This window comes from Podarcis gaigeae (assembly GCF_964106915.1).
Source record: "Podarcis gaigeae genome assembly, chromosome: 8".
In the NCBI taxonomy this organism is placed as follows: domain Eukaryota; kingdom Metazoa; phylum Chordata; class Lepidosauria; order Squamata; family Lacertidae; genus Podarcis; species Podarcis gaigeae.
In genome coordinates, this window is record NC_139684.1 from 88,465,024 (window position 1) to 88,483,832 (window position 18,809).

An 18,809-nucleotide genomic window follows, 5' to 3' on the forward strand; every position below is an offset into this window, starting at 1 on the left:
TAACTACAACTATAATACAAAACCATATACAGAGCTAAATAGGTCTAAGCATAAATGAATGCTGCACTGAGTGTCTGCAGCTGCTCTTAGCAGCAACCTTATCTCTACACACAATCTCTAACACTCAGTCTCTCTCTCTCTCCGACACACTGACTGACTGACTGACTGACTGACTGACTGACTGACTTGGTGCTGGGGCTGAATAAGTAGAAAGCAGAACACTGCTCCTCCTCTCTAGAGAATCAGCAGACTCGTCAGGAGATTCTTGGATATGGGAGGGGTGAAACCTCCTCACTTCCTCTCTGCTGGCTCTTAGCCAGCAACACATGGCACATCCTCACAGAGGATGGAGGCCACAAGGTATAAAGTTGGAGGCCTAACTCAGACTTCTTTTCTCTACAAATGTAACTGTAACCACAAGATAAAGCCTGCCTTCAGAAAACTACTGTGAACTGAACTCTCACTGTAAACGTTACTCTCACTTTTAAACAAGACTGTCATGTTATTATTTCAAGAGGGAAATAAAAGGGGAAACTTACCAGGAACAATCCAGATTAGACTGCTCATCTTAAATGATTCTAAGGAATCCATCAACTTGTTTCCAGAAATGTGCAAGAGAATGTGCTCTGCTACTTGCTCACTGGCGTGAGTGCAGAGGGATAACATTTAATCAATATTACCTCTCCAACTCTCCTCAACATTCCCGCACCGCTGTACTACAAACCATCATCTAACGATAAAGATGGTTCTGAATAAGGTTCTGAATGTGGGATGTGAAACCCAAGAGCAGTCAACTACAAACTTCCTCGAGTGAACATGTTTACACATGGGGAGGAATGTTGGTCCAGCCAGCAGGTAAACTTCCTGTTTCCTTCTGGGCTGGGACAGACTTCCTCGGCATGGGACTAGAGGTGGGCGTGGCCTCACCTGTGCAGGTAACAACAAAAGCACAGGGCAGGGCAGTCATCTCTCTCTCTTAGACTACATGCATCGAAGAAGCAACATCTGCTTAGCCAAAGATGCCCTCTTGGCAAGAGAGGACAAAGGAACTGTCTCCTTATGAGATAGTTTCCAGGTGTATGTTACTTTTCTAAGCTAAGTCTGCCATCTGGGATCCGACTGTGAACAGAATGTTAGTGAGTAAACTCTTTTTCTACTTTTATAGAATAATGTGTTGTGTCTTATCTTTTATGAGGGAATAAGAGGAAAATATCAGAACAGTTATTCTAGAGGCTTTAGCGAGCCTGAGCAAATGCATCCGCTGCAAGTTTAAAAAGGGGAATGTTACTCTGCTAAAATTGTGAACATGTTAACACAAGTTAGAAAGGCTATAATCAAACAATATATCCTCTCCTGTATCCCTGAACATTCCCACATCTTTGACTTTTTTTGCCATCTTCCTCTCTGTGGCTCTTAGCCAGCAGCACACAGAGGACGGAAGCCACAAGGTAGAAAGTCGGAGGCCTAACTCAGACTTCTTTTCCCCTGCAAATGTAACTATAACCGCAAGACAAAGCCTGCCTTCAGAAAACTACAGTGAACTGAACGCAAGTAAACTTTACTCTTACTTTTAAACAAAACTGTCGTGTTTTTATTATTTTAAGAGGGAAATAAAAGGGGAAACTTACCAGGAACAATCCAGATTAGATTGCTGAATTTAAATGATTCTAAGGCAGGAGTCAGCAAACTTTTTCATCAGGGGGCCGGCCCACTGTCCCTCAGACCTTGTGGGGGGGCCAGACTATATTTTTTTGGGGGGGGGATAATGAATGAATTCCTATGCCCCACGAATCACCCAGAGATGCATTTTAAAGAAAAGGACACATTCTACTCATGTAAAAACACGCTGATTCCCGGACCGTCCGCAGGTCGGATTGAGATGGTGATTGGGCCAGATCTGGCCCCGGGCCTTAGTTTGCCTATCCATGTTCTAAGGAATCCATCAACTTGTTTCCAGAAATGTGCAAGGGAATGTACTCTGCCACTTGCTCACTGGTGTGAGTGAGGAGGGATAACATTTATTCAATATTTCCTCTCCGTCTTTCCTCAACATTCCCGCACCGCTGTACTACAAACCACCATCTAACACTAAAGATGGTTCTGAATAAGGTTCTGAAGAGCAGAGACAGGGGAGGCTGCCTTATTCAGAGCCGGAACATTGGATCATCCAGCTCAGCAGGCACTGAATGGTAGCAACACTCCGATTCGAACCAGAACGGAAGACTCAGGCTTCCCTGCTGCCCAGGGGCTGGTGGGAGTGGGAGTCCCAAACTGGGATGGATGGCAGCTAACAGAGTGAGGATGAATCCTGACAAGACAGAAGTGGGGGTGGGCGGGTGTGGAGGACTCCCTGGTCCTGAATGGGGTAACTGTGTCCCTGAAGGACCAGGTACGCAGCCTGGGAGTCATTTTGGACTCACAGCTGTCCATGGAGGCGCAGGTCCATTCTGTGTCCAGGGCAGCTGTCCACCAGCTCCATCTGGCACGCAGGCTGAGACCCTCCCTGCCTGCAGACTGTCTCGCCAGAGTGGTGCATGCTCTGGTTATCTCTCGATTGGACTACTGCAATGCGCTCTACATGGGGGTCCCTTTGAAGGTGACCCGGAAACTGCAATTAATCCAGAATGCAGCAGCCAGACTGGGGACTGGGAGTGGCCGTCGGGACCACATAACACCGGTCCTGAGAGATCTGCATTGGCTCCCAGTACGTTTCCGAGCACAATTCAAAGTGTTGGTGCTGACCTTGAAAGCCCTAAATGGCCTCGGTCCTGTATACCTGAAGGAGCGTCTCCACCCCCATCATTCTGCCCGGACACTGAGGTCCAGCTCTGAGGGCCTTCTGGCAGTTCTCTCATTGCGAGAAGCAAAGCTACAGGGAACCAGGCAGAGGGCCTTCTCGGTGGTGGCGCCCACACTGTGGAACACCCTCCCTTCAGATGTGAAGGAAATAAGCAGCTATCCTATCTTTAAAAGACATCTTTAAAAGAGAGCCAGTGTGGTGTAGTCGTTGAGAACGGTGGACTCGTAATCTGGTGAACTGGGTTCGCTTCTCCGCTCCTCCACATGCAGCTGCTGGGTGACCTTGGGCTAGTCACACTTCTCTGAAGTCTCTCAGCCCCACTCACCTCACAGAGTGTTTGTTGTGGGGGAGGAAGGGAAAGGAGAATGTTAGCCGCTTTGAGACTCCTGAAGGGGAGTGAAAGGCGGGATATCAAATCCAAACTCCTCCATCTGAAGGCAGCCCTGTTCAAGGAAGTTTTTAATATTTAACACTGTATTGTTTTTAATACTTGATTGGGAGCAGCCCAGAGTGGCTGGGGAAACTCAGCCATATGGGCGGGGTATAAATAATAAATTATTCTTATTATTATTATTATTATTAAACATCTGGGGGGCTCCGGCTTGGTGAAGGTCGTCCTGCGCAGATTCCTAGGCCTCCGTTTCCCAGCCTGGGCTGCCAAGCGAGAAACTTCGACTGCTCCCAGAGGCACGGTGAGCATTGCCCGTCTCCGGGGGAGTGAAGACTTCCTTCTGCGCAGTTCTAAGGGAGTACGGCATTGCCGTGAACCCAATAACAGGCCTGTCAGCTCCCCTTAGCCCCAGAAGGTGCTGATGGCCCACGCGGCAGCCAGGGAGAGAGAACGAGCGCCGAGGGATAATGGTGACAAATCATCCAGGACGTGTTGTTCCGAGCTGCCGGTGAGAGTCGTGGGCTGCCTCTTCCAGCCAGGAGTCCTTGTTCTTTAGGGGGGGCGGAATATTACACACCAGGGGGGAGCCCGGATCTCCCCTGGACCCCTCGAGAAGGCTTTTCTCCGTGAAAGGAGAGGGGTTGGCGCAGGATCAGGGCTGGGGACCGGAGTGGCTAGGCCGCGAGGGACCAGCTCTCAGAACATGCTCAGATGCCCTGGACTCTGAAATAAATGAAAATGTGCCCTTATTCGCTTATTGGGACACAAGAGCCCTTCTAGAGTCCTTTGTAGGTTCTCCATCGGGAGGAGAAAAGAACAGAGGCCAACCAGAGAATATTGAGAAGCAAAGCAGCTCGTAAGCTTAATCTTTATTGAACTGTTGCAACAGGGTGCCCCCTTCACACTCAGGAAAGGAGGAGGACCCAGAACAAAGGTGTGCCCGCCCTTATATAGACATTTTAAATTGCCCACCCTGGAGTCCAAGACCACCCCCAGAAACATCATACATACATCACAGAAGAGGCGGTCTACAACAGAAATCTGAGTGCGTTGTTTATCTCCTGTCTGGCAGATTACCTGTTAATGCTCACTTGATTGGATACCCTGGGGAGCCTGGCCAGTCTTTTGTAATGACAAATACTTAGTTCCTGAGCCAGGTCACAGGCTCACCCTATTCAAACACAGACATACCCTTAAGACAGGATTGTGAAGGAAAAGACAGTGGGCAGGCTTTTCCATTTGACTTTGCAGAGAAAACATTCGTTCAGTTTGGGAGTCAAAATGGCTTCATGGCCACTCCCCTGCGCTGCCCCAGACATGTGGTTTATATATTTACGTACGTGTTTGCTTGGTACATTTATGAACATTTATTATATACATAAGACCTTAATTTTTTATTTCAACTGGGTGAAACAGCAGGAGCCTTTCTGTTCAGAAAAATCGTAAATAAGGGATACCGTGATGCAGGTGGCTATATGGGGGACAGTAAGGATACTCTTCCTTATCTCAGCTATTTAATGTATAGAATCACAGAATGGCAGTGTTGGAAAGGGACCAAACGGTCATCTAGTCCAGCCCCCTGGGATGTTTTAATGTTGTCGCCCGCTCCAGGGTCTCAGGGTGATGTGCAGGTAGAATCAAAGAATCATAGAATCCTAGAGTTGGAAGAGACCACAAGGGCCATCGAGTCCAACCCCCTGCCAAGCAGGAAACACCATCAGAGCACTCCTGACATATGGCTGTCAAGCCTCTGCTTAAAGACCTCCAAAGAAGGAGACCCCACCACACTCCTTGGCAGCAAATTCCACTGTCGAACAGCTCTTACTGTCAGGAAGTTCTTCCTCATGTTTAGGTGGAATCTTCTTTCTTGTATTTTGGATCCATTGCTCCGTGTCCGCTTCTCTGGAGCAGCAGAAAACAACCTTTCTCCCTCCTCTATGTGACATCAGGTAATAAATTCATTGTTATTATTATGAATTTGTTGTTACAAAAATTATGGGGAGGGGGCACATCTTTAAAGTTGTTAAATGTTACAAATATTATGCCTGAATGTATCCTTTCAACTTGACGGCACAGGGAAGTTACCTAGCTTAAAAAATCATATAAAATGAACTCCTTTGCCAGTTTCCTTCATTCCACCGCCAATTTGCTTCATTGGCCAAGGACTTGGAAACCACTTGGTCCCCATCACCTACTCACAGGAAGGTACTCATAGGTGTAAATCGCTGGGCAAAGGCACTCCTTTGGACTTGCCCAGTTGGCAGACTATGCAAACCAAAGTTCTATTGTCCCTTTGTAGTAGGTGCTTAGAATGCAAGTACTTCTCAATACATATCCTGTATCCCGCCTGTTGCTCCAACACATTCCTCCTATGTTAATCATGTATAAAAAGGTAAAGGGACCCCTGACCATTAGGTCCAGTCGTGGCCGACTCTGGGGTTGCGGCGCTCATCTCGCTTTACTGGCCGAGGGAGCCGGCGTACAGCTTCCGGGTCCCGTGGCCAGCATGACTAAGCCACTTCTGGTGAAACCAGAGCAGCGCACGGAAACGCCGTTTACCTTCCCACCACAGTGGTATCTATTGATCTACTTGCACTTTGACGTGCTTTCAAACTGCTAGGTTGGCAGGAGCAGGGATCGAGCAACGGGAGCTCACCCTGTCGTGGGGATTTGAACCGCCTTCTGATTGGCAAGTCCTAGGCTCTGTGGTTTAACCCACAGCGCCACCTGCATCCCATAGCATTATGTTAGGTAAAGGTAAAGGGACCCCTGACCATTAGGTCCAATCGTGGCCGACTCTGGGGTTGCGGCGTTCATCTCGCTTTATTGGCCGAGGGAGTCGGCTTACAGCTTCCAGGTGATGTGGCCAGCATGACTAAGCCGCTTCTGGTGAACCAGAGCAGCGCACGGAAATGCCGTTTACCTTCCCGCTGGAGTGGTACCTATTTATCTACTTGCACTTTGACGTGCTTTCAAACTGCTAGGTTGGCAGGAGCAGGGACCGAGCAATGGGAGCTCACCCCGTCGCGGGGATTCGAACCGCCAACCTTCTGATTGGCAAGTCCTAGGCTCTGTGGTTTAACCCACAGCGCCACCCGCGTCCCTTAATCATGTATAACCCTCCACTTTTCTGATGTAGCAATGATGTAGTGATGATGCTTAATGAACTGTATGCTGGGATAAGATAGAAACTTTAAAAAGTCCTTGTCACCTCATCCTCGGTTTCAAATTTCCTCTTTGAACCTGTTGCGCAATAAACTTTGGTCAACAGCTTTTTGCTCCAGTTGGTGGCTGGACTCCTTCTTTTATTCCGCAGGGACCCGCGGGCTCTGCCCGACCAGCTGGGTGACTGAGCAGCCTCGCACCTAGATTTTTCTATAACAGTTATTTATATGAATTTTTTATTTATTTATTTGTCCATGCCTCCCACAAAGTGGGTCACTGTTGTAAATAAAAATTGCCCTTTTCCCTTATGGGGTATCCAAGAGCCCATATAGAGTCCTTACATAGGTTCCCTATTGGTAGGAGAAAAGAACAGAGGCCAAGCAGAGAATATTGAGAAGCAAAGCAGCTAGTAAGCCTGATCTTTATTGATCTGTTGCAACAGGATGCTCCCTTCACCCACAGGAGAGAGGAGGGACCCAGAAAAATGTCATGGAAGGCCTTATAAAGACTTTTGAAATTCCCTGTAGATCAGGACCACCCCCAGAAACATCATACATGCATCACAGAAGGGGTGTAACCTAAGACCAGCCACAGAAACATCAAACCTACATCACAGAAAAGGCGGTCTACAGCAGAAATCTGAGTGCATTGTTTACCTCCTGTCTGGCAGGCTACCTATTAATGCTCACTTGACTGGATACCCTGGGGAGCCTAGCCAGTCTTTTGTAATGATAAATACTTAGTTCCTGGGCCAGGTCACAGACTCACACCCTATTCGTATCTTAAATGTGCCCTTAAGACAGGATTTGTGAGGAAAGAGACAATGGGAGGTTTCCCACTTTGACCTTGCAGAGTAAACATTTGCTCAGTTTAGGAATCAAAATGGTTCCAGGTTGGCCTTCCTGTGCTGATCTATGTATGTGCTTGGTTGGTACGCTTATGAACATTACCATATATCTAAGACCATAAAATTCCTATCACATCACGTAACCAGATTGGTCACATAACCAGGCAAATGTGCTCGGAAGAAGAACGACTGTACCATTTCCCCTTCCCTCAAGTCACATTCATTCCAAAATCCCTCCAAAAGCCAAACACTTTCCATGAAAACGCTCCCTGGCCGCTGGAAAGCAGAAGAGGAAGATTTGGGCAGAGCAACATGTTTTGAAATTCTCTTAACCGTTTTTTCCTCTAATTAACAAGAATCCCTTCCCTCCACAAACATTATCTTCAAAGAGGGTAATTTGCTTAGCTTTGTTGGGGGAGGGGAGAAAATCCCATTTGCAAAGTTAATGGAAGTTTACGCTTGAGAGGGGCAAATTGTTGCCTGGGCTAACACCCAGGCCATTATCGAAAACAAGAGAACTGTTCCCTAAATGTGGAGGGGGGGAGTTCTGAAATGAGAGGTGGTGAGAATTAGTAATGCCTGGAACCAGTTCTCTGTGGCCTTTTCTTTCCAACATCTCTGTGACCGACATCAGCAGTAGTCTAGTATTTGTTGAAATGCTTGAATCAATTGCAAAAGTGGGAGTTTCTCTGAGCATATGCAGAGTGATTTCCCTCTCATGCTCAGCAGACAAAATTTGCACCTGCCTCCCTCAACTTTGTTGTTGTTGCTTAGTCGTTTAGTCGTGTCTGTCTCTTCGTGACCCCCTGGACCAGAGCATGCCAGGCACTCCTGTCTTCCACTGCCTCCCGCAGTTTGGTCAAACTCAAGAACACTCTCCAACCATCTCGTCCTCTGTCGTTCCCTTCTTGTGCCCTCCATCTTTCCCAACATCAGGGTCTTTTCCAAAGAGTTTTCTCTTCTCATATGGTGGCCAAAGTCTTGGAGCCTCAGCTTCAGGATCTGTCCTTCCAGTGAGCACTCAGGGCTGATTTCCTTCAGAATGGAGAGGTTTGATCTTCTTGCGGTCCATGGGACTCTCAAGAGTCTCCTCCAGCACCAGAATTCAAAAGCATCCATTCTTCGGCGATCAGCCTTCTTGATGGTCCAGCTCTCACTTCCATACATCACTACTAGGAAAACCAGAGCTTTAACTATACGGACCTTTGTCCCTCAACTTAGTGCCCACCAGATGTTTTCAGGAAGGCTGAGAGTAGTATAGGGAGCCTGCCTCCTGTCAGATTGCAGAAGTCCCACCCCTTTTGAGGCTAATTGATGATGTTACAGGATGTCCTGTCGCAGATGTTGAACCAGTTCCAGTCAGAGTGTATAGCAGTCCAGAACTGCTTCAAAGCTTCACCCTATTGGGCCACTGCGGCATGACCTCACTGTAGACGGGGTCACATGCTTTGATATGGCCAATCACGTCCCATATTTTGACTTAGAAGAATACAACCTTGTACCATTGATCCATCGGTCCATCGCATGCTCACAGAGGGGCCATGCACCTTGCGTATCCTGGATTCTACCACAGGGGAGACAGAACATCTAGGGCAGGGGTCAGCAAACTTTTTCAGAGGTTGGCCGGTCCACCATCCCTCAAACCATGTGGTGGGCTGGACTATATTTTGGGAGGGAAATGAATGAATTCCTATGCCCCACAAATAACCCAGAGATGCATTTCAAATAAAAGGACACATTCTACTCATGTAAAAACACCAGACAGGCCCCACAAATAACCCAGAGATGCATTTTGAAATATACTCGGAGTCGAGAGTGGATTTCATGCTCTTTATTCAGCTCATAGTAGTGAGGAGGAATGGAAGTTGCCCAAAACATCTGCTTTATATACATTATTTACACAATGGGCCCCGCGTGATTGGCTAATTCCAGGATTAACCTGTAGGCCAATCAGGTTGCAGATTCACTTCCACCTGGAGCTGGATTGGGTGGCTCCTGTGGACCAATCAGACTGCTGCATTCTGGGTCCTATTGTTCTAGGACCAATCAGGCTGCTGCATTCTGGGTCCTATTGTTCTAGGACCAATCAGACTGCTGCATTCTGAATCCTATTGTTCTAGGACCAATCAGGCTGCTGCATTCTGAATCCTATTGTTCTAGGACCAATCAGGCTGCTGCATTCTGAATCCTATTGTTCTAGGACCAATCAGGCTGCTGCATTCTGAATCCTATTGTTCTAGGACCAATCAGACTGCTGCATTCTGAATCCTATTGTTCTAGGACCAATCAGGCTGCTGCATTCTGAATCCTATTGTTCTAGGACCAATCAGACTGCTGCATTCTGAATCCTATTGTTCTAGGACCAATCAGGCTGCTGCATTCTGAATCCTATTGTTCTAGGACCAATCAGACTGCTGCATTCTGAATCCTATTGTTCTAGGACCAATCAGACTGCTGCATTCTGGATCCTATTCAACTCAGTACATAACACATTTTAAATAAAAGGACACATTCTACCAGTGGCGTAGCGTGGGGGGTGCAGGGGGGGCCGGGCAGGCTGGGCGCAACATCTGGGGGTTAGGGTTAGGGAGCGCAAATCCACGGGTTAGGGGGCACAAATTACTTGCCTTGCCCCGGGTGCTGACAACCCACGCTACGCCACTGCATTCTACTCATGCAAAAACACGCTAATTCCTGGACTGTCCATGGGCCAGATTTTGAAGGCGATTGGGACCACAACTCCCAGGAAGGGGCTTCCTGTCCTGTGGATGCCATCAATCAATCTCAAAGGGAGTGGGACTTCCAGTATTTGACAGGAGGCATGCTGCCTCTACTACTCCCAGCCTTGCCCAAAACTTCTGGAGGGCAGTAACTCAATGAATCACAGAATCATAGAATTGGAAGGGGCCACAGGGGTCATCTAGTCCAACCCCCTGCAATGCAGGAACATTTTGCCCAAGGAGGGGCTCAAAACCATGACCCTGAGATGAAAGGGACCTCCTTTCAGAATAGATTAACAAACGAGAGGCACAAATACAAGATGGGTGACACCTGGCTTGAGAGCAGTACATGTGAAAAGGATCTAGGAGTCTTGGTTGACCACAAACTTGACATGAGCCAACAGTGTGACGCGGCAGCTAAAAAAGCCAATGCAATTCTGGGCTGCATCAATAGGAGTATAGCATCTAGATCAAGGGAAGTAATAGTGCCACTATATTCTGCTCTGGTCAGACCTCACCTGGAGTATTGTGTCCAGTTCTGGGCACCACAGTTCAAGAAGGACACTGACAAACTGGAACGTGTCCAGAGGGCAACCAAAATGGTCAAAGGCCTGGAAACGATGCCTTATGAGGAACGGCTAAGGGAGCTGGGCATGTTTAGCCTGGAGAAGAGGAGGTTAAGGGGTGATATGATAGCCATGTTCAAATATATAAAAGGATGTCACATAGAGGAGGGAGAAAGGTTGTTTTCTGCTGCTCCAGAGAAGCGGACACAGAGCAATGGATCCAAACTACAAGGAAGAAGATTCCACCTAAACATTAGGAAGAACTTCCTGACAGTAAGAGCTGTTCGACAGTGGAATTTGCTGCCAAGGAGTGTGGTGGAGTCTCCTTCTTTGGAGGTCTTTAAGCAGAGGCTTGACAACCATATGTCAGGAGTGCTCTGATGGTGTTTCCTGCTTGGCAGGGGGTTGGACTCGATGGCCCTTGTGGTCTCTTCCAACTCTATGGTTCTATGATTCTATGATCCTGCTCTACCAGCTGAGCTAAGGAAGGCTGAATCTTCTCTCTCGGGTGTGAGCTGGGAAACCACTCTGCATATGCTCAGAGAAACTCACGGTTCTATAATCAAGTCATGTGTTTCAAGAAAGAAGAGAGGGAGGGTGGCATAAGGCATGTGTGATGGGCACTTGAACAGAGGACACCCAAGAAGAAAGGAGGTGATGGTCAGGAGTTAAGCCTACACTCGAGTAGGACCCTGGCAGAGACACTTGCCGGCAGTGAGCCCCCGCACCACAAATACGATCCAGAGCTCAGCCCTGAAAAACACTCCAGACCTCCTTTCAGAATAGATTAACAAACAAACGCTATTGAGATCTGCTTTGCACAAGCCCCTAAAACATCAGTCAATGTTTTATTTGTGTTCAATTCCGCTTGCGAGGCAATGGGGTTGGGAGGCTGTCTGAGGCTAAACAAATACCTCCTCTGCCTCCTCAGATGATTAAATATCTCAAAACTTAATTAAAGAGAGTTTGGGGCTTTTTTTTAAGAAAAGCAGGAGGTGGATGGGTGAGGAGAGGACATCGTGCTGCCTTTGAACAGCAGAGAGAGCAGAAAGGCCGTCTTCACCGGTCAGTGACGGGTCACCGGCAGCGGAGGCAAAGGCAGGCGCGAGATGGGCCGGTGGGATCTGGGATTGGCACGGATCAGGAAACAGCTGGGCAGAGGCTGGGTCATTGGACGGTCAGGGATTCTTCCAAAGGGAGCAAGAGGCAAGGCGAGGAGGCAGGAGATCAGCCAGTTGGCTGGCGGTAGATGCAAGCAGGAAAAATGGGAAGCAAGCTGGCAGGAACATCAAAGGAAAACCGTGCTGGAGAAAGTCAAAGGTCTACCTCACAGAATCCAAGAGCTGGAAGGGACCTCTCAGGGTCATCTAGTCCAACCCCCTGCAATGCAGGAATACGCAGCTGTCCCATATGGGGTCAACGGCTTCAAGAAAGGAGATTCCGACTCAACATCAGGAAGAACTTTCTGGCGATAAGAACTGTTTGACGGTGGAACCTACTCTCCTTCCTTGGAGGTTTTTAGACAGAGTGTGATGGCCTGGGATTCGGATGCTGAACCTGAGGGATCCCAGCCTGCACAGGATTCCCCGCCTCCAGAACCAGCTGAGCTGGGGCTGGGACATGAGTCTGAAGGGTCCTCACCAGTGCTGGATCCTCAGGCGCAGGCACCAGCTGAGTCTGCTCTGGCTCCGGAGGTGAGGGAGGACCCATTGCCTGCAGGTGCTCCACTCTCAGCCCCGTCAGAGGAAGCTGAGGTTGCCTCTGGGTCCGGTAACCCTCCAGCCTCTCCTGAGCTGCAGAGGCTCAGGGCAGAGAGGCGGAGGGAACTAAGTTCTCGCAGGAGGAGTGCTCGCCTCCAGGCCAGGAGAGGCGAGTCACCAGAGGATCAGGGCCGCCCTGTGCCTCGGGGCAGATAAAAGCTGGCCAGCCCCAGTCCCATGTTGCGGGAGCAACATCATTGGTTGCCAGTTCCTGCCTAAACCCTGTCCTGCTATCCTGCCGGAGCTCCTGACCTCACCCGACTACCTGCCCTGCTTCCAGCTTCAACTTTTACGGACTGCCTCCATACTACACCTTTGACCTCAGACTGGACTCGGACCTCGCCTCTCGGTTAGCCCACAGGACCAGCACACAGAGGTTGGATGGCCATCTGCTATGCAGCTCTCCTCTCAATCTCCTATTTTCCAAGCTAAACATACCCAATTCCCTCAACCGTTCCTCATATGGCTTGGTTTCCAGACCCTCGATCTTCTTGGTTGCCCTCCTCTGCACACCTTCCAGCTTCTTAAATTGTGGTGCCCAGAACCAACCAGGATTTGTGTGCTGGGTCCGGGGGTATCCCTTGAAATGCGGTCCAGGACCAGTCTAGAATCTGGAGGTTCCACGAGGAGTCAGTCCGACAGGGCCAAGGCAGGAAACCAGGCAAGGAGAGGTACAGGATCTCAGGCAGGATCTGCCATACAGCAATGTTGCTCCCGCAACCGGGGGCGGGGTCTGACAGCCTTTTATCTCTGTCGGGGTAGCGGCCATTCCTGATCCCCCGGCGACTCACCTCCCTGTCTCGCCCGAAGGCGAGCACTCCTCCTGCGAGTCCTCAGGTCTCTCCTTCTCTCAGACTTTCATCTCTGCAGCTCAGGAGACGTCGGTGGGTGACTAGACCCAGGGGCCGCCTCAGCCTCCCCTGACCCAACCGGTAGTGGAGCAGCTGTAAGGGATGGCCCAGCTGGAGGCAACGAGGTCATCCCCGCGTCTGGAGCCAGGGCAGGCTCAGGCCCCTGACTCGGCCCAGCTGGGGTTTGCTGCAGGGGAACCTGTGCAGACTGGGGCTCTTCAGGATCAGGCCCCAGACTTGGTTCAGGTGATGCCCAAGGCAAAGGATTGGGTGCAGACTGAGACCCCTCTGGTTCTGAGTCCGAGCCTCAGTCCCAGGCCATCACAATTTCCAACTCAAGCTTAAGGACTTCTGGGAAACGAGTTATAACAAGTTTAAAAAAAAAAAATGTTGAGAAAAACATTTGTAAAGAAACCAGAAGCCTTTTTACTTGGAATAATAGGACTGGAATTGCCAAAAAAAAGATGTTAGATTATTTTTGTATGCCACTACAGCGGCAAGACTGCTATTAGCTAAAAATTGGAAATCTCAAGAAATACCAACGGTAGAAGAATGGCAGATGAAGATGTTGGAGTTTTTGGAGCTGGCAGACAAAGAATCCGCGATCAGAAAGAAGAGGAATACCAAGAAGATTGGAAGAAATTTTAAGATTATTTAGTTAAATATTGTAATATAAGAGAAGTAGAAGACACTTGAAAGTACCAAACAGGCCTAGGATCAGATTAAGAATGTTGTATGAGGCAGAGGATCTGGTGTGGACTGAGTCTCCTCTGGTTCCGAGCCTGAGTCCCAGGCCATCACAAATACCCAATTCCCTCAACCATTCCTCATATGGCTTGGTTTCCAAACCCTCTTATTTGCCCTCCTCTGCACACCTTCCAGCTTATCAACATCCATCTTAAATTGTGGTGCCCAGAACCAACCATCATTTGCTCCTCATGGTCCAGAAGTACAGCCTTAAGATCGACTTCCGGGTCGGCGCCATCGCCGAATGGCGGACTCCCTCCGAGCTCCGGAGGGAGCCGGCTTGGCAGGGGCTGGGTCCTACCGCACCGGCGATGCGGGGACCCTTAAAACCACGGCCAGAGGAGGCCGTGGACATGGAGACTCGGCTGGCACCGTTAGCGCTCTCCCGACTCGTGAAGGAGCCTTTTTAAAGGCTACGGATCGGGTGCCGGGGAGAAGCGTGGTGCTTTGAGTTCTCTGCTATCCCTGCCGAGCGCAGCCGCATGCCATCCGGCGGAGAGCGCTGACTTCTTCTATTGAAAATTCGGCTCTAAAGAAGAACCCGTGAGTAATTGGAATATGGACTAAAAAAAAGGGGATAAATTTTTAAAATTCGGAGCGAACGGGGGAGGTGGAAAAAAGGAAGTCAGCCCACCCCTAAATTGTAGAAGAGCCAAAACAAAGGACTGGACAACTAAGATCGAGTGTAACCTTATCTTGCCGAATCAGCAACTTCGCGAGGGAAAATTATAAGATTGAGCTGGAGGAGAAAAGTGGAATTGCTTTAAAAAAAGCAACCCCCCCCCCCCCCCGGAATCCCTGGAGCGATTCGTGAAACTGCCTGGAGAAAAGCGATGGAGGTTTTGACAGCTGTCAAAGAGCTGTCAAAAAGGAAGATTAAAATAGAGATTTTGTTATGAGGACTTTGCTGGTTATATTTGTTATAAATTGAATATAAACTGTTTTAAATATCGGTCAACAAGCTACTTGGTTTGGTGGATGTGAATCTGGAAGGGAACTTTGCTACTGCAATGCACCTAGAGGAGCCGAGGGATATTGCATGTGTTTTTCACAGGAAACTTGAACAGTTGAATGGAACTTTTAATCTCCTGGGAAACTGCAGGAATGGAACATTATTTTGTCTACAGAGGTCTACACACTACAGGAAACAATGGAACTATTTGTTGGAAAATGAAAGGAACATGATGCAATGCTTTGCTTCAAGAATAACAAACCTCTGCAGAGACACTAGAAACTTTTGGAAAAAGAACATTTCTGTGGGAGAACAGAGAAATAAAAAGGAGGAGAATGATTGACAAGAATAAGGAAATAACAAGAACTGGACAGAACTGGGGGAACATTTGGGATATTCAGGTTTGACAAGCTTATGGATACAAAATTGGAGTTTTTACTCCTGGATATAAAAACCTGGATAGAAGAAATGGGCCCTTATTTGATAGACTCCTTCTATGATTGGACATCCGTAATTAAAGACTGGCAAAGAACCTGAGGGACATAGTGTAATGTGGGAACTCCAGGAAGATATTAGAAGTGGAGGGATAGGTGAAACGCAAAGGGGAAAGAGGGGAGGGAAAATTGGAATCCAAAGGTTGTAAAATTACTATTCATATTTATCTTATTTCCATCTGTACTATGTTTGAAAGGGGGAAACTCGTGGAAGGGTATAGATCGATCTTAGGGGATGGGAATTTGGATAAATTGGGTTATTGATGATGAGTGTAATTTGGGGATAAGAACTTGTTGAATTTAATTGCTTATTTGGAGGATTTGGAACACAAGAGGGGGTAGGGAGGGGAAGTCCTAGTTATTGGCAAAAAGTTTATAGATTGGATTTAATTTGTTTTGATTTGTTTTAATTTGGAAAACCTTAATAAAAATTATTATAAAAAAAAAAAACAGAAGTACAGCCTTAAGTCTGGAGGTGTGCTGTGGAACAATGAGGCCATACATTCGACTAGCCCCAGGCCTAGTTGGCATTACGCCAGAAATGATAAAAGCACAGGCGGATTGGTGGGCACCTTTCTTAGCCACCCTCTTCACTTACATAGATGAAACTGGCCGCATCCCAAGGGAATGGGGAACAGCCATAATAGTTCCAATCTATAAAAAGGGCAACAGAGGGGACCCAGCAAATTATAGGCCGGTTAGCCTATTAAGTGTGATCAGTAAACTCTACGCAAAGCACCTCCTTAATAAGTTTACAGAATGAAGATATCCTGGCAATAGAACAAGCGGGCTTAAGACTCGGAAGGTCCACGACAGATCACTGCCTAACGCTACAACATCTCATTGACAAATACAAATCAGGAGGACAGGCCTCTCTATACGCTGCCTTCGCTGACCTAAAAGGAGCCTTTGATACAGTCTCCAGAACCAGACTCTGGGATAGACTATAGGGTACCAATATAGATAGAAGACTCCTGCTCTTAATTCAGGCGCACTGCACGCAAACACGGCTCTTAGAGTCAGGTGCAGCCACCTAGAACACCTAACGGACCCTATTAAAACCTTCAAAGGTGTCAGGCAAGGGTGCCTATTGGCCCCTCTACTATTTAATTTCTATCTAAATAACTTAGTATCTGCACTCAATGACTCAGAAGTCCACCCGCCAAAGCTTGCAAATTGGCATATTTCGGTCCTGCTATATGCCGATGATGCGGTAATTCTATCTAGAACCCCCATTGGACTCAAAAGAGCACTAAGAAAGCTCGCAGCATACTGTGAATCTGAATGTCTCAAAATCAACTATCAAAAGACCAAGATACTCGCTTTTGGGGAAAAACCAAAGCTCAGAAGCTGGGAACTCCAAGGCCATAAATTAGGACCTCTCTGTAAGCATTGGGTTTCCAGGTTCTGGGTCCATTCCCCTCTGGTTGTTAACACTGGGGTTCCCCCACTGCCGCCGTCGAATCCAGACAGTCTCCCCCAACCCAACTGAAATGACACCAGCGATATTCCTGGTGGGGAGATCTCTTGGGCACACCTTAGACCAAAAACACTGCAAATCTGGCTTCCGGAGGCGGCGCCTATCGGCAATGGCGGATTCCCTCTAACCGGAGGGAGAAGCTCCGCAGAAATCGGGTCCACCGCTGCAGCGAAGCGGAGGATCCTAAAAAAACCCGCAGGCGGGAGAAGCCTGGGGCCGTGGGACTCAGTGGGCACACGGAGCGCACCCCGAACTGTCAAAGGAGCTCTGTAAAGAGCTCCGGAGCGGAGCGGGGGTTTCGCGCTGTGCTGGGAGTCGATCGCTACTTCTGCGGAGTGAAGCTGCATAGCAGTTGCCGGAGAGCGCTGACCTTTTTCCTGTGAACATCAAACTGAAACATCTACCCGTGAGTAAGAACTGGGGAAATTTGAAAGGATCAAAGAATAGGACTTAAAAGAAGTGAACTTGGAATTTGACTTTGACTTTGACACTTTGATCCTGGACTTTGATCTTGAATTTGAACCTGAAATCGGCAAAGTTTAAACAGGAAGCCAGCTTTGCCGATCTGTAGACAGAACAAAAGCAAGGGATAAAGGAGCTTTGAACCAAAGAAACTGACTTATTATAAAGAGCTAAATCTCACTGCCTGACAGACGAGGCCCCCCCCCCACAAGTTGGGAAAGGGGGGGAAAGAACCCACCATTCAATCTTTGATATCGGACTGCCTTAAATAACTGAAAGGTCACTCTGAATGCACCGTTTTATAGACATTGTAATCATTACTGTAGATCTCTGCAAGAGAATGGCAACTTTTTAAGGGAATATCTGAGCTTGCAACTGTTGCTATCTGTGTAACATTGGCATACTTATGAAGTTACTGTTTTACAATCATCATTCATGAAACATTTTGCTACTCTGCTCCCCTAGAGGAATTTTGTGTCATAGCTGGGGATTTTCCCCTGCAGCTGTCCTTTTTTCTTTACTGCTGAGAAACAAACCTGGGAGTTATGAGAGCTGTGTGAGTGACCTTGACTCTCTGAGGCACAGGAATGGATCAAGACAAGCAACAAGATAAGACTCAGGAGAAGCCTCAAGAGAAAGCAACAAGACTTAAAACTAGACAACAGCAGCAATTACTGGCACAGCAGCAGCAACAACACTACAGAAGAGCATCTGTAACAGGTCTTTCTGTTCCACAAGAACCAAAAGGAGCAGGACCAGATTCTACAACATTAGATAAGATTCTTTCAGCCTTACAAAATCTGACAGCTAAGATAGATTTAAATACTTCAACTATTAAAGACCTCGGACAGAAAGTGAATGACGTAGGACAGAAAGTGAACTCTAATACCCAGGCAATTGACAGGTTACTGCAGGAATCCAAGGAGACAAAACAGACAGCAGAGGAAGCGAAAGAGAGGATTGTGGCGGTAGAGGAAAAAATACCGCCAATAAATAGAAAATTGGATGATTATAAGGCACAATTTTCTCTGATCGAACTGAGGGAAAAGCAGGCCAATCTGAGAATAAGAGCGGTCCCAGAAACAGAGGAAGGAGAATTAATAGAGTTTCTTACATTGGAATTTGAGACTTTCTGGGGCCTGGATCCATAAGAATTTAAGATAGTGAGTGCTTTTCGACTGGGAACGGTCAAAAGGAAGAACAGAGCGAGGGACTGCTTGATTTTGTTAAGATCAAAAGAAGAAAGAGATAAAATACTGAGTCTACATTACCAGAAAGCACTTGAGATTGGAAGCGAGAGAATTGAAATTTTTTAAGTTATCCCAAAATACCTACTAGATCTCAGAACTAACTACGGAGATCTGGTAGGCCTACTAAGGAAGAACAACATTCCGTTCAGGTGGGAATTTCCGCAAGGCCTCTTGTTTACATTCAAAGGAAAGAAAATAAAGATAAGATCAAAGGAAGATAAAGTGAGTTTCCTGAGAGATTTTGGTGAAGAACTACGAAGGGAGGCCAGAACAAAAGAACTGGAGATACTAGGACTGGGACCACCTGATCTAGAAAGGCACCCC